Source organism: Schistocerca piceifrons, chromosome 1 (genome assembly GCF_021461385.2).
Source record: "Schistocerca piceifrons isolate TAMUIC-IGC-003096 chromosome 1, iqSchPice1.1, whole genome shotgun sequence".
In the NCBI taxonomy this organism is placed as follows: Eukaryota; Metazoa; Arthropoda; class Insecta; order Orthoptera; family Acrididae; genus Schistocerca; species Schistocerca piceifrons.
In genome coordinates this window covers 925,323,524-925,336,819 of record NC_060138.1, presented here as the reverse complement: position 1 = coordinate 925,336,819, position 13,296 = coordinate 925,323,524, and positions in this window count along the sequence as shown.

Genomic DNA, 13,296 nt, shown 5'->3' with positions numbered 1-13,296 from the left:
TTTCTGTAGTTCCCAGTTAATTCGTCTACCCGTTTTTAAACGTTAGGACCAAATTTTACAGCGGTTCTTGCATACATAAAATAACGTATTGGAGCAGGATTTGAACACGGTACATCTACATCTACATTTATACTCCACAAGCCACCCAACCCTGTGTGGCGGAGGGCACTTTACGTGCCACTGTCATTACCTCCCTTTCCTGTTCCAGTCGCGTATGGTTCGCGGGAAGAACGACTGCCGGAAAGCCTCTGTGCTCGCTTGAATCTCTCTAATTTTACATTCGCCATCTCCTCGGGAGGTATAAGTAGGGGGAAGCAATATATTCGATACCTCCAGAAACGCACTCTCTCGAAACCTGGACAGCAAGCTACACCGCGATGCAGAGCACCTCTCTTGCAGAGTCTGCCACTTGAGTTTGCTAAACATCTCCGTAACGCTTACCAAATAACGCTGTGACGAAACGCGCAGCTCTTCTTTGGATCTTCTCTATCTCCTTCGTCAACCCGACCTGGTACGGATCCCACACTGATGAGCAATACTCAAGTATAGGTCGAACGAGTGTTTTGTAAGCGACCTCCTTTGCTGATGGACTACATTTTCTAAGGACTCTCCCAATGAATCTCAACCTGGCACCCGCCTTACCAACAATTAATTTTATATGATCATTCCACTTCAAATCTTTCCGCAGGCTTACTCCCAGATATTTTACAGAAGTAGCTGCTACCAGTGTTTGTTCCGCTATCATATATTCATACAATAAAGGATCCTTCTTTCTATGTATTCGCAATACATTACATTTGTCTATGTTAAGGGTCAGTTGCCACTCCCTGCACCAAGTGCCTATCCGCTGCAATTTTCTAATGCTAGAACTTCTCTGTATACTAGAGCATCATCCGCGAAAAGCCGCATGGAACTTCCGACACTATCTACTAGGTCATTTATACATATTGTGAAAAGCAATGGCCCCATAGCGTTCCCCTGTGGCACGCCAGAGGTTACTTTAACGTCTGTAGACGTCTCTCCATCGAGAACAACATTTTCTGGGTCTCATGAACAAGTAAAGCGAGTTGATTCCTACAGATTAGATTCTGGGTTTCCAGAAATGACATGATACGCTAGCAAAAAACATGTCCTAAAATTCTACAACAGATCGACGTCAGAGGTATAGGTCTATAGTTTTGAGCATCTGCTCGACGACCCTTCTTGAAGATTGGGACTACCTGTGCTCTTTTCCATTCATTTGGAACCTTCCGTTCCTCTAGAGACTTGCGGTACACGGCTGTTAGGAGGGGGGCAAGCTCTTTCGCGTACTCTGTGTAGAATCGAATTGGTATCCCGTCAGGTCCAGTGGACTTTCCTCTGTTGAGTGATTTCAGTTGCTTTTCTATTCCTTGGACACTTATTTCGATGTCAGCCATTTTTTCGTTTGTGCGAGGATTCTGAGAAGACTACTGCAGTGCGGTCTTCCTTTGTGAAACAGCTTTGGAAAAAGGTGTTTAGTATTTTAGCTTTACGCGTGTCATCCTCTGTTTCACTGCCATCATGATCCCAGAGTGTCTGGATATGCTGTTTCGAGCCACTTACTGACTTAACGTAAGACCAGAACTTCCTAGGATTTTCTGTCAAGTCGGTACATAGAATTTTACTTTCGAATTCACTGTACGCTTCACGCATAGCCCTCCTTACGCTAACTTTGACATCGCAGTAACCGTGAACCTTTGCCGCTACGCTACGCTGACTTGCTCGAAATATATGTAATGTTACGGGTATACAAATCGTGTAATGAACTTGAAAAACGATTTCCTCAAAAACCAAGGCCCGTCGCTAAAAAAAACCGGATAGCCAGGTACTCAGGGAAAGTGCCTCTACAACACATTTGAAGCGCATCAAAATCCGTGATTTACAATATGGAGGGTCCGCTTGTAAGTTCGTTATACCACGTCTTCCTGTATTGGTTCAGCAGAACACGGGACATAGTGCTCGCGTCGTACGTGAAACACCCTGTACAAAACGTAGTTGAAGCCATCAGTGAAGCTGTGGAAGGGCTTACAAAATTACTGCAGTTTCGCATACGGAATAAATAAATTATGCGCAGCGTAAGCAGCTGACAGGACTGAAAGCTGACGAGGACGGCCGGCGTCCAGCTGAGGCCGCGCCGTGAGTGCGCGCGCTTGTCGAGTGAGCCCGCGCGCACCGGCGTGTTTGCGCGCCGCTAAGTAGACAGCACTCGGGGCGGGGCCTGGCTGGCTATCCGGCCGTGTTTGTCCCGCGGCGCTGCGCCCCCCCTGCCACGCACCACATTACCGGGCGCCGCTGCTTTCATTTATACTGCGCATTCTACGCCGGGCACGGCCCACTGATGCTGACGTACGGAGCAAGTGTTCTCCTGCCGTCTGCCAGAAAACAGCCGTTAACATCTCATCTGAATATTTTAATACGCCCTTACCATCCGTCCTCACCCATTATCCGTACTTGTTCCCGTTTCACTTTTGGTTTATTGATGCATGAGCTACAGTCAACGTACAATAGGACTAACGCATAATCCACACTGTTGGAAGGAAAATCTAGACCTCAGTTCAGTGTTGACAGTCAAACCTAGCTTGATGACAAGAATGAAGACGAGTTTTACGTAAAGGTCTTTTTTAAAAAAATTACCGCTACTAGTCACACATTTTGTCAACTATTGATTTACTTATTTATTTAGATACATGTTTCGAGGGTTAACACTCATCTTCAGGTTAAATGGCACTACAAAAACAACTTTACAATATGGTCATACTGATATTACATAGTCTTTTCGTAAATGCTGTGGTCATCCTGTGTAAGAAGAGAAAACTTAGTAAGAAGCGATGTCACTTTGGAAGCTGGACTGATGTTTGCACGAAAATGTTGTGTAACGATCACTCACTTTGTTCCTCTGGCGTGGCAGTCTCGTTGTGATGCGTTGCGGTGTATCCATTTCCGTGGCTCTCTTGGTCACTGTTTACAAACTGTCACTAACGTAGCAGTAACTTGGAAACACGATCACAAACAGTTTACTAGTGCAGTGGACAAGATGGCGGTCGAAATACATCTGGTTCCGATTTGACTATCGATTGTCGATCTATGTGGTGTCAGATGTTTGCATGTCTTCTGCACGTCTTATTATCGTATTACAGGTGCAGGTTGACGAAATACATTATAAATTGAGCACCTGTTACAATATTATTGAACACAGCATGATATAAATTATTTATTTTACCAGGTTCCTAGGAGGAAGTTATTGTCTGTTCTACAAGATTATGGAATAGGAGGCAAACTTTTGCAAGCAATTAAAGGTCTTTACATGGATAGTCAGGCAGCAGTTACAGTTGATGGTAAATTGAGTTCATGGTTCAGAGTAGTTTCAGGGGTAAGACAAGGCTGCAACCTGTCTCCACTGTTGTTCATATTATTTATGGATCATATGTTGAAAACAATAGACTGGCTGGGTGAGATTAAGATATGTGAACACAAAATAAGCAGTCTTGCATATGCGGATGACTTAGTTGTGATGGCAGATTCGATTGAAAGTTTGCAAAGTAATATTTCAGAGCTAGATCAGAAATGTAAGGACTATGGTATGAAGATTAGCATCTCCAAAACGAAAGTAATGTCAGTGGGAAAGAAATATAAACGGATTGAGTGCCAAATAGGAGGAACAAAGTTAGAACAGGTGGACGGTTTCAAGTACTTAGGATGCATATTCTCACAGGATGGCAACATAGTGAAAAAACCGGAAGCGAGGTGTAGCAAAGCTAATGCAGTGAGCGCTCAGCTACGATCTACTCTCTTCTACAAGAAGGAAGTCAGTACCAAGACTAAGTTATCTGTGCACCGTTCAATCTTTCGACCAACTTTGTTGTACGGGAGCGAAAGCTGGGTGGATTCAGGTTACCTTATCAACAAGGTTGAGGTTACGGATATGAAAGTAGCTAGGATGATTGCAGGTACTAGTAGATGGGAACAATGGCAGGAGGGTGTCCACAATGAGGAAGTCAAAGAAAAACTGGGAATGAACTCTATAGATGTAGCAGTCAGGGCGAACAGGCTTAGATGGTGGGGTCATGTTACACGCATGGGAGAAGCAAGGTTACCCAAGAGACTTATGGATTCAGCAGTAGAGGGTAGGAGGAGTCGGGGCAGACCGAGGAGAAGGTACCTGGATTCGGTTAAGAATGATTTTGAAGTAATAGGTTTAACATCAAAAGAGGCACCAATGTTAGCACTGAACAGGGGATCATGGAGGAACTGTATAAGGGAGGCTATGCTCCAGACTGAACGCTGAAAGGCATAATCAGTCTTAAATGATGATGATGATGATGATGATAATGATGACATATTTCTAAGCTATTGCTGGGGCTAGAGTCAAACGACGGCCATATTATGTATCTTTTATTCTTGGAGCACTGTAGGGAAATTGGAAAGGAAATGTGAATTTTTGAATGTCATTTCATTCAGGATCTCGCTATTCCCCATGTGGCCATGGATGAATATTTCCATTTCTTCCAAGATGTCCATTTTCCAGCTCTTTTCTAAATTATGTAGTACTCTGAGATCGTTGTCTATTGTAACACTGTGTCCTGTTTCATTTATATGTTTCGCTATAGCTGATTTATTCGCTTTGCCAAGTCTGAAGCAGTCAATGTGTTCTTTAAAGCGGGTTTTAAAATTTCGTCCTGTTTGGCCAATGTAATATTTGTTGCAATGACTGCATGTAATTTTATAAATTCCTGCTTTGTTAAGTTTCTCTGTGGGATGTGAGATGTCATATATCAGTTTCTTTTTTAAGTTGTTGTTGGTGGCAAAGGTGATCCTGATGTATTTTTTTTTTTAAATAGCTTGTCTATTTTGTCTGATATGACAATCAATATGGTAACGTCATGTACGAAAAGACTGTGTAATATCAGTATGACCTTATTGTAAAGTTGTCTTTGTAATACCATTTAGCCTGAAGATGAGGTTTAACCCTAGAAACATGTCGCTAAATAAATAAGTAATACAATAGTTGACAAAGTGTGTGACTGGCAGCGTTAATTTAAAAAGACCTTTACATATTTCTTGTGACAGTCACGGTTTAAAAATAGTCCAAATGACTTCAAATTCTTGAAGACAAATTTTCTTTTCGTCACGGGCCACATATCTGATACCTGAGTATTCGGCCCTAAATATTTATTACTATGTAAAAAGAAACAACAGTGAACTTCCTCACGAAACCTTACAGCGCATGTCTATATTAATTTTAAGACTGAGGAAGATTATGCAGTGTTGTGAAGGGAAGGTCACTCTAGATGTTGTGAAGACTAGAACAAAACTACTTTTATTTGGTTACTGACTAGATACAAAAGCTTTTCGTAACGTTTTAGCTGCTGTGCTGCAAGTGTATTGACAGGAGAGGGAGGAATAGGTAGGGCGGTCGTAGCTTTCCTCTCCTTACTGGAGCTCTCCCTTTACGTATGATAGCGCAGTGGCCACAGCACTTCAGATAGGTTTGTATTTGCTGTTAGAGTAGATCAGACTATCTTTGTGGTGGGGAAGTGTGTTAACGATTTAGTAAGTGTTTCATACTGGCCAATGAGACGGGCAGTAGTTGTGAAACTTTTGGTGGAGTATTTTGGTATTGCAGAAGATGTACCTACACGAGAAGACCGCGTTATTTATGAACAAATGCAACAACAGTTGACAGAAGAGGATGCTGTAATAGCAAAGGTTTCTATAGCTCGTAATAGATGCAGAGGCATCAAATGAAGACTCGTCAGATGACCGTGGCAGTGTGGAGTGAAGCAATGTCATCAATGGCGGATTTCCAGGAAAGTAGCGGTGGCGAAAACGAACGTAACTTCCAGAAGGATATCTGACTGGTGCGTACAATAAATAGAAAAAACAACCAAGAGAAAAACATGAAAATGTTGACCCTCCTCGTCTCTGTCGTCCAGGATTAGCAACTGATATGACACCGTGCCTGAAAATGACAACAGTGCTGGCACAGAAAAAGAAAATAAAGAGCAAGACTGTTACGAAACTTCGGAAATAGGCTGAACGAGGTTATTCGTCAAACTTAAAACTTCTGCAGAATATTATAAATCGTGAGCTACGTGATCATTTTATACCGTAGATACAGGAAGATGCAACAGTACATGACCACACGCTGAGAAATACACTGAAAATAAACATGAGAATTGACCCTCAAAGTTCACTGCAGTTCAAAGCTCATGTGTAAAGAAATTCATGTATTAGAATAACACTGCTTGTCGCAAAATAAACCACAAATTTAAAAAGTGATTGTTTGAAGAGGCTGTCGACATTGAACAAATAGCCTATCGATTGGTGTGGGAAATCAGGTCTCTGATTGACGAAAAACGTCTGTCATCAGATCAACTAATTAATGCCGACCTATCAAAATTTGATAAAGAGTTACGATCTGAATAGACTCTCGCAGTGAATGGGAGGAAACATGTCGTCGGTGCGGGGCGGCAGCGTACCATTCATAACAATCCCAGGCAATATCATATAAATGTGTGTGGCTGCTTTTTTAGGTCCAATCTTTTTTATATGATGATGCCTGGGATTGTGATGGATGGTACATTGCTATCCCATTTGTATGTCCTTGTATCGGAACCCACCGGTCATTTTACTGCAAATATGAATATAAATTTACCGAACATCAAGGCGTTTGCTAGCAAATCTGCTAACATGACGGAGAAGGATTTAAAAGTCTTCCTAGAACAAGTAATGTGGCCAGATATATACGAAAAAACTAAAGCCCTACTTCTGGTTCACTCCTCGACAACCAATAACAGTGACGAACTATACAGTTCTACAGTTCCTGAAGACGTTGAATTCATCAAGAAGCTGTTTTCAGCGAAGTGCACAGACATGGTCCAGACAAAAATGTTTTGACTTGTTCAATGATAGTATCTGCTGACAATGAAATTAACATGTGATGCAGGAACCATTTCTTACGCCTGCAATCGTTTGTGTGCTTTCAGTTGTCGGCGGCACGATTCTATAACTTAAATTTGCATTTTTCAATGCGATTTCACCAAAGACTCCTGATGTTTTTCTAACATCCTGGGAGTAATGTTTCGAAGAGAACTGTGACCAACTTGCTTTCATCAAATGCGCACAGGTGAGAACTGTCTATGTACTCACCACGCTGTTATTGCTGGCTTGGATATGTTTTGCCTTTGATTCTGTGTCAAGTATGTAAACTCAGCTACAGAGTGTTTCATCTCATATTATTGACTATTTGTCTCAAATAATACATTTGTGTAATAAATCATTCATACTTTAAGTATTCTCATGGTATCTTTGATGACTGGTACCCTGTGCTAATAGTCCATAGCAGCTACAATTGTTGTGTAAATGTATGTTTTGTTGCTCTGTTAACGGCGTTATGTATGAATATACATAATTTGCGCGACTACATATAGTGATCTTCCTTTGTCAGTACGTGCAAGATGAAGAATGTACACTCAGAAGCTAGATGTAGGTTTTCAGTCATCAGTATTGTAGAAAATTAAGATTATTTCACTACCTTTCTCTCGTTTCAATGAAAAATAAATTGCTAGCATTCTAATGTACGTTAGCACCTTTGAACAGGAAGCAGTTTTTGCATTTCAACGGCAGGTGGCAGTTTTAGGCTCTTTCGTTTTCTTGTTCCTCTTCTTCTTTGTCTTTTAAGGAGTGGGCATTCTCCCGTTCCAGGTACATAGGTAGCTTTTGTTAATATTCCCTTTGTATCTTAGTGTCTCTTTTACCATTCGATCTGTTCGCCAAACCTGCTTTTGATATTCTTCCTTCTTGAATTCTGTTCAGGAACGAGAACCATCTACAGGGCTATTACAAATGATTGAAGCGATTTCATAAATTCACTGTAGCTCCATTTATTGACATATGGTCACGACACACTACAGATACGTAGAAAAACTCATAAAGTTTTGTTCGGCTGAAGCCGCACTTCAGGTTTCTGCCGCCAGAGCGCTCGAGAGCGCAGTGAGACAAAATGGCGACAGGAGCCGAGAAAGCGTATGTCGTGCTTGAAATGCACTCACATCAGTCAGTCATAACAGTGCAACGACACTTCAGGACGAAGTTCAGCAAAGATCCACCAACTGCTAACTCCATTCGGCGATGGTATGCACAGTTTAAAGCTTCTGGATGCCTCTGTAAGGGGAAATCAACGGGTCGGCCTGCAGTGAGCGAAGAAACGGTTGAACGTCTGCGGGCAAGTTTCACGCGTAGCCCGCGGAAGTCGACGAATAAAGCAAGCAGGGAGCTAAACGTACCACAGCCGACGGTTTGGAAAATCTTACGGAAAAGGCTAAAGCAGAAGCCTTACCGTTTACAATTGCTACAAGCCCTGACACCCGATGACAAAGTCAAACGCTTTGAATTTTCGGCGCGGTTGCAACAGCTCATGGAAGAGGATGCGTTCAGTGCGAAACTTGTTTTCAGTGATGAAGCAACATTTTTTCTTAATGGTGAAGTGAACAGACACAATGTGCGAATCTGGGCGGTAGAGAATCCTCACGCATTCGTGCAGCAAATTCGCAATTCACCAAAAGTTAACGTGTTTTGTGCGATCTCACGGTTTAAAGTTTACGGCCCCTTTTTCTTCTGCGAAAAAAACGTTACAGGACACGTGTATCTGGACATGCTGGAAAATTGGCTCATGCCACAACTGGAGACCGACAGCGCCGTCTTCATCTTTCAACAGGATGGTGCTCCACCGCACTTCCATCATGATGTTCGGCATTTCTTAAACAGGAGATTGGAAAACCGATGGATCGGTCGTGGTGGAGATCATGATCAGCAATTCATGTCATGGCCTCCACGCTCTCCCGACTTAACCCCATGCAATTTCTTTCTGTGGTGTTATGTGAAAGATTCAGAGTTTAAACCTCCTCTACCAAGAAACGTGCCAGAACTGCGAGCTCGCATCAACGATGCTTTCGAACTCATTGATGGGGACATGCTGCGCCGAGTGTGGGAGGAACTTGATTATTGGCTTGATGTCTGCCGAATCACTAAAGGGGCACATATCGAACATTTGTGAATGCCTAAAAAAACTTTTTGAGTTTTTGTATGTGTGTGCAAAGCATTGTGAAAATATCTCAGATAATAAAGTTATTGTAGAGCTGTGAAATCGCTTCAATCATTTGTAATAACCCTGTATGTATTCGTTTATTGTATCTTCTGCATGAAAATATTTCGTTCCCTCCTCACATCGTCATTTTTAATTCCGTAGAGTCTTGTACAGCCTCCGCGGACCTCAGGAATTTAATTTCCAGTTTCTGTATCTGACTAAAATGTTTAATATTCGCCACCCGCATATCTCGGTCATACAAGCGAAACTGGCACATGTACCGCTTCATAAAATTTCATTCTCGTTTGTTTTCTCGTTTTCCTAGGTAATACTATTCGGACTGTTGCACATATGTTCCGTACGTATTCTGTTTGTTACCGATATCACTATAAATTTTGTAAGTTATATCACACGCAAAGTGCGGGAAGTGAGACGCTTATTCAAAAAGTCTGTTTATCTAGGATTTTTTTTATTCAGAACGGTAATTTGAATGTAAATTTCATAGCCTTGTTCTTTTGCGGTTGGAGTGGCCGCGCGGCTCTAGGCGCTACAGCCTGGAACCGAGCGACCGCTACGGTCGCAGGTTCGAATCCTGCCTCGGGGATGGATGTGTGTGATGTCCTTAGGTTAGTCAGGTTTAATTAGTTCTAAGTTCTAGGCGACTGATGACCTCAGAAATTAAGTCGCATAGTGCTCAGAGCCATTTGAACCATTTTTGTTCTTTTGCTTAGATTTTCATGTTATACCCCGAGCAGTTCTGTTGAAGTTAAAGTTAACAAATTTCTAAATGTCATCCTTACTTTCTTGAATAATAACTTGATTATCAGCATTTGTGTCCATTCTTCCATTTACTTTAATTCTTGGGCTCGCTCTGAACCTCCATTCTCTAGTTATATCGTCTTTCTAAATACACTCCTGGAAATTGAAATAAGAACACCGTCAATTCATTGTCCCAGGAAGGGGAAACTTTATTGACACATTCCTGGGGTCAGATACATCACATGATCACACTGACAGAACCACAGGCACATAGACACAGGCAACAGAGCATGCACAATGTCGGCACTATTACAGTGTATATCCACCTTTCGCAGCAATGCAGGCTGCTATTCTCCCATGGAGACGATCGTAGAGATGCTGGATGTAGTCCTGTAGAACGGCTTGCCATGCCATTTCCACCTGGCGCCTCAGTTGGACCAGCGTTCGTGCTGGACGTGCAGACCGCGTGAGACGACGCTTCATCCAGTCCCAAACATGCTCAATGGGGGACAGATCCGGAGATCTTGCTGGCCAGGGTAGTTGACTTACATCTTCTAGAGCACGTTGGGTGGCACGGGATACATGCGGACGTGCATTGTCCTGTTGGAACAGCAAGTTCCCTTGCCGGTCTAGGAATGGTAGAACGATGGGTTCGATGACGGTTTGGATGTACCGTGCACTATTCAGTGTCCCCTCGACGATCACCAGTGGTGTACGGCCAGTGTAGGAGATCGCTCCCCACACCATGATGCCGGGTGTTGGCCCTGTGTGCCTCGGTCGTATGCAGTCCTGATTGTGGCGCTCACCTGCACGGCGCCAAACATGCATACGACCATCATTGGCACCAAGGCAGAAGCGACTCTCATCGCTGAAGACGACACGTCTCCATTCGTCCCTCCATTCACGCCTGTCGTGACACCACTGGAGGCGGGCTGCACGATGTTGGGGCGTGAGCGGAAGACGGCCTAACGGTGTGCGGGACCGTAGCCCAGCTTCATGGAGACGGTTGCGAATGGTCCTCGCCGATACCCCAGGAGCAACAGTGTCCCTAATTTGCTGGGAAGTGGCGGTGCGGTCCCCTACGGCACTGCGTAGGATCCTACGGTCTTGGCGTGCATCCGTGCGTCGCTGCGGTCCGGTCCCAGGTCGACTGGCACGTGCACCTTCCGCCGACCACTGGCGACAACATCGATGTACTGTGGAGACCTCACGCCCCACGTGTTGAGCAATTCGGCGGTACGTCCACCCGGCCTCCCGCATGCCCACTATACGCCCTCGCTCAAAGTCCGTCAACTGCACATACGGTTCACGTCCACGCTGTCGCGGCATGCTACCAGTGTTAAAGACTGCGATGGAGCTCCGTATGCCACGGCAAACTGGCTGACACTGACGGCGGCGGTGCACAAATGCTGACACACCGGTGTCAATGTGTTCTTTTTTCCATTTCCAGGAGTGTATTAAAAAAAGATTTAAAACTGAAGTGGATAAGCTAAAGCCCCGGTGTATCCCTTGGTTGATAAACATTTATTGATATAGTTAGTTTTCTGTTTACAGTATTATTTGTGTGTCACTCTAGAAGCTTTTTGTGACAACAAACAGATGGAGAGGATGTCGTTGTTTAAGCTTAATGCCCAATAGTATGCATCCTGTGACTCTAGCCATGGCCTTTTCGTAATTAGTTACTGCGAGGCGTGTCTGTAGGCTCTCTTCTTCATCAGTCAGTATTTTAAGAAAAATACGCCGTTTATGGCTGATTACGAAAAGTATCAATATGTCTCAAGTAGAAAGTAATTTTTCATTAATTATTTTTCCACACACTTTACACGTGATGTTAAATAATCGCCATATTTCTATCATTTCTTTTAAATGTCACGAGAGCTTTTCTCAAATCACCAGGAAGTTGGCAGAATATATTAAGTAAGTGCAGGAGTTTTATTTTAAACGATTTACTTGTATATTTCAGCAATTCTCAGTTTCTTTTAGCTAATCAACATGATTTTCGGTCTCTCATGGTCCTCAGCGCATTTTATAGCTTCGTACTTGCTATATTATCAACATTTCTTGCTGACGATTGTGGTTCTGCTTCCTCCGGCATCTTGTCATCAAACCATAACTTTTTAACCTATGGGGTAGCCGCTATTAAATTGTGATTAAATGTTCTTTAGTTTCTTGTCCAGCAAGTGGAACATGATGGTTCAGTGTGAGCAACTGCAGTCATTATTTTGAATCAAATAGCAGTAGGGTATCTACACAAGACACTAGAAGTTTCAAAGATCATGTAATCTTTTTAGAAACTTCTCATGACAGCTATCTGCAAGCAATAACATAATTACTTCAAAAAGTTTACTCAATGCGAAATTAATAGTGTTTGGTTGTTTATGGGTTATATACTCTCTTTTACTTTCTGAGTGCGGCATTTCCGTAACTTCAGTGTTGCAGCTGGTACATAGTTTCATAAAAAAGTCATCACATTTCGGAATGGGGTCGTTGTGTAGTTTTAAGTGTTTTGATTGGAAAAGGAACCGTCGAGAGAGGACTGAAGCAAGTAAGTTATATGTTGTGCAATTTAGTGAGTGGAACGAAAAGACGAGGAACATATGATCAAGTGTTTGTGAGTAATAACTTCCATCCCAACCACGGGTGCAAATACGTAACAACAGTCAGTAATTGGAGTCACTCAGGTTGAGGTACTGTAAGAAACTCAAGACGCGTCACGCCGTACGACTACCACATTGTCTTCACATTCACGTCAGATAGTAATGATTACGACGTAGGTGGTGTAGGAAAAGAGGAGATGGATTGAAATATCCTAATATGTGTTCTTTGCATGTGCATATTGCCGGGGTTAGGACAGAGGAGCGAGAATGATGATAGAAAATTAATTAGGTGGCCAAACTGAGGAAGAATGATAGGAATTCAGGACAGAATTCAAATAACTGTTGTGAATTTTCTCTCCTTTCTCATACTGGGGAAACAGGAGTGACATTCATCTCGGCGACACATACTCGAATTGCGAGAGGCATAATCACCCAGATGGTATGCCACTCATTTTGCCACATGAACAACAGTAAAATCTCAAATCTATAGTCATTTCAACTCACTGTTTCCCACCAGGTTGCTAACACACAGCTGTTTGATGACGCTCGTTACAATAGTAATCTAACCGAATACTGCTCGTAAGTAAAATTCTACGCGCAAATTTGGCTGGCATTGGTATGAGGTAGGAGGAGATAAAACACCGTCAGCACACATTTCGCCAACGTCCTGTGATGAAGTTCACGTCTCCTTACAGTGGTCCACTGGATGGCAGTATATGACGCTACTGATGGTGAGCTTCCCATCGGACGAAGGCGCTAAGCTTGGAGGCTACGTTGGTACTGTTCGAGAGAGCCGGTTTTATGCCAGGATCAGGTTTCACTTTCTCTCATCCA